This window comes from Vidua macroura, chromosome 1 (assembly GCF_024509145.1).
Source record: "Vidua macroura isolate BioBank_ID:100142 chromosome 1, ASM2450914v1, whole genome shotgun sequence".
Lineage (NCBI taxonomy): Eukaryota > Metazoa > Chordata > Aves > Passeriformes > Viduidae > Vidua > Vidua macroura.
The window spans coordinates 14,326,726-14,336,582 of record NC_071571.1 but is presented as its reverse complement, the minus strand read 5'-3'; positions in this window follow the sequence as shown (position 1 = coordinate 14,336,582).

Sequence of the window (9,857 nt, the reverse complement as noted above, 5' to 3'; positions counted from 1 at the left end):
ATACTTTGCATGTTTTAAAACACAATTAAAGGTATGATTTGATCTGTCTATGGTCTGTCTAGAATTGCTGTCTGCCACAGAGTATTCTTATTAATGTATAATTAATATTAATTAACATGGGTTGCAAAGAACCAGAAAGGCTTTAATGGTGTTTAGGGAATTCTGGAGACACAGAATGCTTGCAAAGAGGAATTTATTATTGTCTTTCCTGATAAAGTGATTTTTCATGTGTGAACATATAGTGTCACACAGAAATACAAGTTAACAACAAATATTGTGTTGTGGTTTAACCCCTGCCAGCAACTAAGCACCACACAGCCACTCACTCACACACCTCTGCCTCTGGGTAGGGAGAATTGGAAAAAAAATTAAAACTTGTGGGTTGAGATGAGAGCAGTTTAATAATTGAAACAAAGTAAAACATAATGCTACTAATAACACAAATGAAAACAACAAAAATAATTGTAATGAAAAAGAGGGAGAGAGAGGAATAAAACTTAAAAACAACATGTGATGCACAGTGCAATTCCTCACCACCCACTGACAAATGCCCAGCCCATCCCTGAGCAGCAACCTTTGGTTCCTGGACAACTCCCTCAAGTTTATATACTGAGCACCATGTTCTGTGGCATGGAACATCTCTGTGGCCAGTTTGGATCAGGTGTCCTGGCTGTGCACTTTCCAGGCTTCTTGCATACTTGCTTGCTGGCAGAGCATGAAAAACTGAAAAGTTCTGGGTTTAGAGTGAGTGCCACAAGCAAGAACTAAACTATCAGTGTGTTATTGACATTATTTTCTACTAAATTCAAAACACAGCACTGCACCAACTACAAAGAAGAAAATGAACTCCATCCCAGCCCTAATCAGATATGCATGTGTACACACAGGTGTGAACTTTATCAGAGATCTTAAAAGAGAACTCTACAGTGTAATTTCCTGTTTAGAAGAGAACTAAGAGGTTATCAGTCATATATATGAACACAAATACTTTGAATTAAAAGAAATAAAACATTATCAAACTAGAATAAAATGTTTGTTAATTTCAGGCAAAATTTGAAGGAAAAATTAAACCATATTAGTACTGTGAGTTGGGCTGTGTACAATTACATTATGATGTTGGCAATTGATGGATTTCTATAGTTTTAGCTGAGATCTTAGGTTTGTTATCTCCTCAATTTTAACCATACAGGAGTATTTGTTCTTTCTTATAGCTCACAGCTGAATTTACCTTGCTAGGTTAAATAATCTAACATTTACTGTGTTCAGAATATAGTTAGAGAGAGCTGGCAGCAGTTCTACAGCTGCTAAAGGTCCACGATGCTGTTAATGATAAAGCAAAGACTTCTTGATTTTTAACATACACGAGTTGTAACTACTATGCTGTTGTTGCATATGGGGCATTTGTTACAAAGCTGAGCCAGTTTGCCTTCAGTAATCAATCATTTGCTGTGAGAGGTTTCATTTCTTGTTTGAAGCTGCTGCAGTAAGTGTCTCTCTGAGACAGGATGCTAGACTTGATAGAAACACAGAAACTGCCAGGTCAGTTCAGCCTGCAAACTTTGCAAAATACCATAGGAGTATTTTTAACCAAGCCTCAGCACGACTCTCATGACTGCACCTATGATACTGTGTGACAAAAATTAGGCTTGATTGCAGTTTCTTTTTATCATGTGTTGGGGAAAGTCCCCGCAATCATGGTATAGTTTTTCATCTGCAATAGTAACTTTTTTTCCAGTGTGAATGACAGACATAGAATAATGTTCACTTCTAAATAGGTTTTATCAGTGAGAGAGACAGAGGGACAGAGGTTGTGCTCCATTTGGTTTAACTGAAGTCATCCCATGAGCCCTCAGCAATTCTCTGCCTTTCTTATGTATTTTTTCATGTTCCCTCTGGTTCCCATAGAAAATCAGCAGAAACTAAACCAGCTTTTTACTGAATCTCTGGCTTCCATGCATAGCTCTTTCATGATCCTGCTGATGTATTTATTGGCCTTTGGAGATTAAGTGAGGCACAAATAACACATATAGCTTTTGGAGGTGAATTCCTTTATTCTGGGTATGTCTGGACCAGAGTTTAAATAGTTGAGCTGACACTAGTTCAACTTATTAGTAGTAGTATTAAAATCAGAACCTCTAATGTCATTGTACGGCCTGATTGGTTTAAAAACTCAAGAGGCTTGTTTTAACTAACACTTTTACTGGTGCTCTTCTGAGCCTGTAGGTGCAAAAGCTTTGACTTTCATTGGGTTTCTTCTTTGCAAAGAGAGGTGGAAGTATCCCTGTGCAGTGTCCTGAGGCCAGCAGTAGAGCTCCTGGGAATAATGCCAAATATATGAGGCATGGAAAAAATCATGAATTGAAAACAGTATTAACTAGGCCAATCTAATTAAACCCTTCTAAACCCAGGAGTTTACAAAATGAAGGATGCAATTAGGAATAATGCGAGTCCTTTGAAATCCTGGCTTTGAGACATATGGATGTTATGTGGTGTAACTAGAAAACAGGATTGGGATCATTAATAATATTCCTAAAAGAAAAAGCAAGGCAGTGAATGGAAAAGACCAGGCTCAGGAGTCTGCTGGTTGGGTGTGGAAGAGCTTAATGGTCACGACTCCTCAACTCCTGTGACTGTGCTCAGTGAGTTGTGCAAATTGAGTGTGGCAAACAGTATGAGACAGAGTCTTGGGCCCCCTTTTTGCTATTTAAGCTATGAACATTCAGCCTAAAAAAAATACATGTCCCAGTTCACAGGGAATCTGTGAGCTTTGGTTTTTTCACCTGGAAGGTGAAATAGTTATTGCTGGTACAAAGCTGTGACATCATTTATGGCTTCACTCTGATTTAATGGAGACAGAGATTCCTTCTTGGGCTGCAGAGGCTCAGACTATGAGTACTTGAGTGGCAGTGAATTGAGATTCTCCTTTTGAGGTAGAAAGCCTGTTGGTAGGATAATTCAGAATGGAAATCACATTTTATTTTTGACATAGCCTGTGCTTGGGTTCAGTTTCCTTGAACTTGCACAGTAATAACCCATACACTGGAAAGCCCTGTCTGGCTATCTCTGCTGCAACATCCTCTGCTTCTAGGATGCATGGAAAATACAAGAAGATCCAAACGACCATGAGCTTTTTCTCCTCTGTTAGCCATTGTCTTTTCCATGCCAGATTGACTCAGTTCAAAGTGCTCCTACCTGCCTGGTCCAAAAGGACAGCTTTGCCATTAACCTTCCATGTGCAGTTGCTTGGCAACACAAGGTAAAGATCTAAACAAAAGGACAAAGAAAAATTATTTAATTCCCAAGATGGCCTGAACAGCTTTGGAGGTAGTTGCTGGTAGTCTTTCTGTTTGGCTTATACTACAAAATTTTCCTCACAAAGCAGTGTGACACCCTCAGTTATTGCCGATACGCTGAAAAAATTCTTGTTGCAGACACACATATGGCTGCAGAAAAGAGTGTTTCCTGGCTTGGCTCTTGCTGTCGGGGGAGGAGGTGTAAATAGAACAACAGAAAGCGGCAGCTTGGTGGCATATGTTCCCCCTCACCTGGGAGCCCTGACAGCAGAGTCCCCTGCTCCTCTGGGCAGAGGAGTACCCCAAGCATGTGTCAGCTGTGACCCTTGTGTCCCCGCTCCTCTCATCTCAGGCTGGGAGGAAGCACTGGGGGCTGATTCATGCACGTCTCCTTGCTGTCCCCAGCGCCGGGTGACATGGCTCATTATGTACCGCGGTGGCAATTGGCACTTCCACTCAGTGCTGGAATGAGATGAGTCCTCGCAAGGCGTGTAATGTATGCGCTATCCGTGCCAAAGTGGAGCCTATCTCTTGTAAAATGGCTTTGATACATCGATAAATGGAGCTAGCTGACAAAAATTCCTTAACAATGAAGTATCATTTCAAAGCCAATATTTTTTTTAGAGTGCTGAAGGTACAAGGAGCCCTAATGACTAACAGAGGATCGTTATGTATGCAGGTGAAAAAGAAAGATGACAAGGATTTTAAATCAATCTATCACATTATGCAGTTACCTGCCAGCAGTGAGTTTTTCACCCCCTTCATTTTCCGCTGCCAAATACCACATATTCAGGCTGGTAAGCAGAACATTTGGGGGCAGAATTTACATTAAAAATGAAGCTTTTACATAAATTATGACCTCTTTTGTTTCCCTCCTGACTGATGCTCTTTAGCTGTCACATGCCCATTGTAGAGGGACTATTCTTTCCCTGATGCGTGCATGTAATTCTCATTAACATCAAGGCGACTTACAAGTACTCATTTGGGAAAGACAGAACCCAAAGTGCCTCTAAATGCTTATGACAGGGGTGCCCAGATTGCCAGGTCCTGCAAGCAACAATCCAACATGTTCATCTGGCTGGGAGCCTTTGCCTCCCCAGTGACTCTCTCAGCCATCCTGTGAGTCCCACTGCCCCAACCCAGATGCCCCCCAGACACTGAACAATCCCCCTCTGCTTCCCTCAAGCCCCCCCAACAACTTGAATCCCTCACTGCCTCCTCCACACTGCCACATCTCCATGGACCATCACACCTTGCTGCTAGCCCACCCTCTCTGCTGTGTGTCCCTGCTGGTCCCTGCTTGGTCCAGCAGCAGCACTGACAGAGGCAGGCAGTGCCAGGCAGCAGCAGCAGCAGCAGCAGCAGGCAGGGGCAGCAGCAGCACCTCTAGCACCTGCAGTGCCACAAGCTGCTCTCTCCGAGCGCCACACGGCACAGGAGTTCTGCAGTCTGCTGGCTCCTTGCACATCATGGAGCTCGCCGAGCTGGAGAGAGGCAAGCGCCTGTGAATCATCCCTCCTGCCTCCTGCAGGCCTCCATGAGCAAAGTGGCCTTCTCACCTGCCACACACATCTCCCGTCCTCTAGTCTGAGCTGCTGCTCTCCCCAGCTCTGGTACATCTGTGTTGCTGCAGGCCCCCAGCCGGGGAATAATTAGCATTGACTCCATGATTGCAGAAAGCCTGATCAATTGCTTTATTATATCATCCTATACTATATTATACTATACTTATTAAGAAATTCAGTAACCCCTACAGCCAGTCCAATACAGCTTTGACCTAATTGGTCAATCCATCCAAACACCATCCAGTGTCCAATTAAGAAATCACCCTGTGGTAAACAAATCTCCATGACACATTCCACATGGGCACAACAGCAGGTGCAAGTGGAGATGAAAATTGTTTCTCATTCTTTTCTCTGATCTTCTCACAGCCTTCTCCGGGAAAATGCCTGGGAAAGTCTGTGCCTGCTCTCTGTGGCCAGAGAGCTGCTGCCACACATCTACGTATAAGAAAGTGAGACCATGCTGGGAGTAATGGTAATCCAAATTGTGTGGATCACACACCCTGCCTTGTGGTCACCAAGTGCTGGGAGTATAAAGTGATGGTACCACTGTGGGAGGTTACTCCTGAAACTGAGGAGCTATTTACACTTTGAGAAATGCTTTCAGCTTCATGCCCAGCTGACGTGATCCTCATGTTAGGCACAAGCAAGGAATTTGGCTGCCTGCTGTTTCTCTTATTCCCAGATCCCCTTGCAGCCTTAGTACTGCCAGAGAAGGTGTGAGACCAAAACTGAGTCTCCTGCAGACTGGTGGGATTGGTAGGTGGGGGAGAGGAAAAACTACACAGTTATTCCAAGGGGAAGGGGAAGAAAAAGGGGAAGGGGAAGATGAGTGATGAAAGCTTGACAGGACTTGTGTTTAGTGCCTGTAACTTGTCTCAGTTGGTAAAAGAACACTGAAGCTTAGGTTCTCATTTGAATAGGGCTATCATTTGCTCCCCTGTAATACCTCCTTCCATCAGTGTAAAACAAAAACCAGCCCAAGTAGTGGCCTAACTGATGTAGGGGACCTTAGAGAATGAAAACACTTCTATCTATATCTATCTATCTATATCTATATCTATCTATATCTATATCTATATCTATATCATCTATCTATATCTATCTATATCTATTTTTAAGGGCAGTCAGCCCGTATTCCAGCCTTTGAAGATTAATCACAACAATACACTAATTCACAAAATAACAAGATATCTACAACATTAGACAGAGAGAAGAGAACAGCCTCATGGAGGAAAATTCCCTGCCTGTGGCATTGGCATCATCTTAAAAGTAGAAGTCATGAAAGAGAGAAGGATGGCAAAACTGCAGATATGAATCATGGTTTTACTTTTGGGAAGGAGTAGCTCTGTGCAGAGGAGGGGAGAGAGTGAGCTGCTCCCTGGACCAGCTGTTTGAGTGCTGAGGCTGGGGTGATTCTCAAAATCATGAGGATATTGGGCACTTGAGGTTTAGATGAGTTTAGAAAGCACTTTTTAATCTCCAGAATTTGCTCAGTATGAAGTCTTGTGAGTCTATCCTAAATTAAAACAACAGAAAAAAACCATGCCTCTGGTTATCTTATGATTCTCTAAAGAGATCAATCTGGGGATATGTAAGTTTGAGTTAGACATTTGCCTCCTACCAGGTAAGTGAATGAATTTAGTTTCATAATATGTTGCAGTCAAGTAAGTTCAACAGGCCCAACAATGCACACTGTGATATTTAATTATGCAGTTATTTTCAGTAAGAAAATAACTTCCAGTAAGAAATGTAGCATTCTTCCCCCTTCCCTGCCTCCCCCTTTAATATCTCCTTCTTTATTACTAATCTTATTTGGCAAAAAGTCATCTTTTTAGCAGCAGAATGGATGGGCAAACCAAGAGTGGCAAAATGCTCTTTGCAGAGAGTGAAACTGGCAAGTGCCTGACAGATCATAATTGTATTATGTGGCATGGCTTTCAGGCTGGTAAACATGTGCAATCCTCAGTATTTGCTTTCATGTGGGGAGGGGGTGTAGTCTCAGAATTTCACATATGCCACCTCAGAGGAAACAGAGCCATCATACTGGTACAGACCAGATGTACTGGTGTCTCTGCTGAGACCAGTCTGTTTTTTTGGTAGTTCTAAAACATAACGAATCTCATTGACTCTAAAAGTTCAAGTGTCTTTCAAGAGTTATTTCCTATATCTGAAGGAGGGACTAAAAGGATGAGCTATAGAAGTTAGATGTGAGAGAAGATCAAGGCTGTGGGAGTGGTGAGCAATGCATATATTGAAATTTCAACCCTCGATGAACCAAGAAACCTTGATTCAGAGGTGGATGTAGTTACATGGCTGCTGGAACAGGAGGGGTTAATCTTACCCAGACAGACACCTGAGAATTGTGAGCTGAATTGCCATGTGGAGGTGCCCATCTCTACTCACAGAAGGAAATTACACGGCTGGTTTAGACCTCACTTTGAATGACTAGAGAGATGAAGATGAATCCCACTGCTGTGACTGACTGCTTGCTCTCTTTTTTTGGTGTTTTGCAGGAGGATGTTAACTCACTCCTTTCAAGTTTCTGGCTTCCATGTCCCTTTCTTTGCTTCCTTCCACCCTTGTCATTTCCTCTTCCTCATGATATGCCTGACCAACTCTTTGCCTAGAGACAGCAAATAGAATCATGGAATAGGATCATAGAATATCCTGACTTGAAAGGTTGCAATATCAAGTTTTAAAATTTTGTTGTGTGAAGTGGAAAAAATGAGAGCCCCATTTTGTGTTGCTTTGTTTTCTTTTTGGTGACTGACTGATAGCCTGGTGACCTATAGGATTCAGTGACCTTGGGTTGTACTGGGTTCCTCTCCACTTCTAGGAAATCTACCACTTATGGACAACTAACATAACAATTTTAACAGGAGAAGAAGGAGTAGAAATCTACTTCTCTGAAAGCCTTTGTGTTTAAGTAGTTAGAATTTTCAAAGATGAGTAAAATTAAGCTGCAAAATACTGCCCACTGTCAATATATTTGGAATTTTGGCTTCACCCACTGTGTGACTCTGAGTGGGAAATCTGTCCCCTTTGTTTGTGACATTATGAAGTCGCTGCATCATGTATAAACTTGTCCAGTATGATTTTGAAGTGGTAACTTGGGTTTTGCTAACAGGACAGATGTTGCCTTTCTGAACTAATTTTACTTGTCTGTGCTGAGCTCCATGTTGTGGCTACACCATCACACTCAGCATGAGGTCAGAGTGTGAACACAACAGCCTTCCTCAGACAATGGAACATGTAAGCAGTGAAATCCTTTAGTTTTAAATAATAGCTTTATGTTACATCCCTTTTATGCAGGAGACTTTCTGTATTCTAGGATTGCCTTTATATGTGCTCAGATGCAAGGGGAGAATCACTGCAGCAGTTCAATGGTAGCAGGAAACAGTAATGTCTGGAGCAAGAAGGCAAGAACTATATCCAATTGAAGCCAGGCAGGTGGACTTGTGCCAAGCTAGAACTCAATTAAAACACTGGGATTAAATCCACTTTTCTAGTAACACCCTCTTTAATTAAGGCAGTAATATGACTAAGCTGTGTATCTTCTTGTTAGCCATTCAGTGCAAAATGTTCAGAAAAGAGACAGATGAACCTGTATGTTGAATAGTTAGAAAAATGAAACAATTTGCTACAGCTAAATGCTCTGTTTTCTGAAGAGGCAACAGTGTTGGTGACAGCTGGTTCTATTTCACAAGCTAAAGAAAACAATAGAAACCATTGTCTGTACAGAGATGAAGACATATGTTAGGAAACTGCAGTTACACTCATTGCTTAATGAACTATTTCTCTTCACTTATATTTAATTATTCTATCCATGTAGAATCTAGGGTCACACATAAAATATATAGTATTTTAACTACTCCTCAGTAACTCTGTCAATATACTCAAGCTTGTGTTCAAGCAAGTTTCAAAGCAAGCTTTAAAAAGGTCCTCACAGTGCCAAATCCCTGCTTCAGGGGATCATTTCATCTTGATTGGCTGACAAGGTATGTTTTTATTCACTCCATGGGGGTAGTTTGTTTTAGAGGTCTAAAAATATCCATGGTCTTTGGAATATTAATTTTCAGAGCTGGACTTGCATTGCTCTTCAGTGTTTGGAAAAGAGTGAAGTCTTTGTAGTCAAATGATAATGATTTATTGGAAGGTGGAATTCAAGCTTCTAAGACCCGAACTATGGTGCAAATAGAGTTCAATTACTCTAGAGATGAGATGGAATTTAAAAAGACAAATCCTGTCAGTACCAATGGCCATCAAACAGATTTTACAGTCATATAGTTTTGTTGTGTGTGGAATATTGAGATGATGCCAAACCTTACAGATATATTTTAAAGTATTCTTGCTGATGCACATGATGGCTACCACATTCTTGGGTCAAAAATCTTGAATAGATCCTATGTCCATGTTAATCAACCTCCTCTGTTTTTATCCTTTTCAGTGAAATAAAGAGCAGAAGGGTTTAAAAAAACCTGAAAAACTGCTGAATGATTGTGATATGCTTGCCAATAGCAAACAGGCCAGCAAGTTCTCAAGACTTTGGCTTGCACTGAATAATAATTTACAGCAGGAGCTGAGCACTGGAACTGATTTGGGGGAGAGGAGAAGACGAGACTTGTCTTCTAAAGTTTCTTTTCTATTGAGAGAAATAAGTTCTCACAAACTGTAATTCAGAACAGCTAAATTGGATGTTTAATGAGTTCTGTGAGTTATGTGCCTGAGGTGAACCCATATCTGCTGCAGTCATGCACCAAACAGCATGTCTAGGGAGCAGAAGTTATTTCACCTGCTTGAGGAATGAGGAGCTACTAACCTTAGAGAATGATGTAAAAAGTGGCTTTGTATATTTGTTAGCATCAGGAGTTGTTTGAAACTTGCCATGTGGGGGCTTCTTACATTCCGAATATACATTACAAACTTACAGATCCTGGTTTTCATACAGTAAAGTCAACAAATATACTGCATTGAATGTAAAAATAGATTCAGTGCTAGG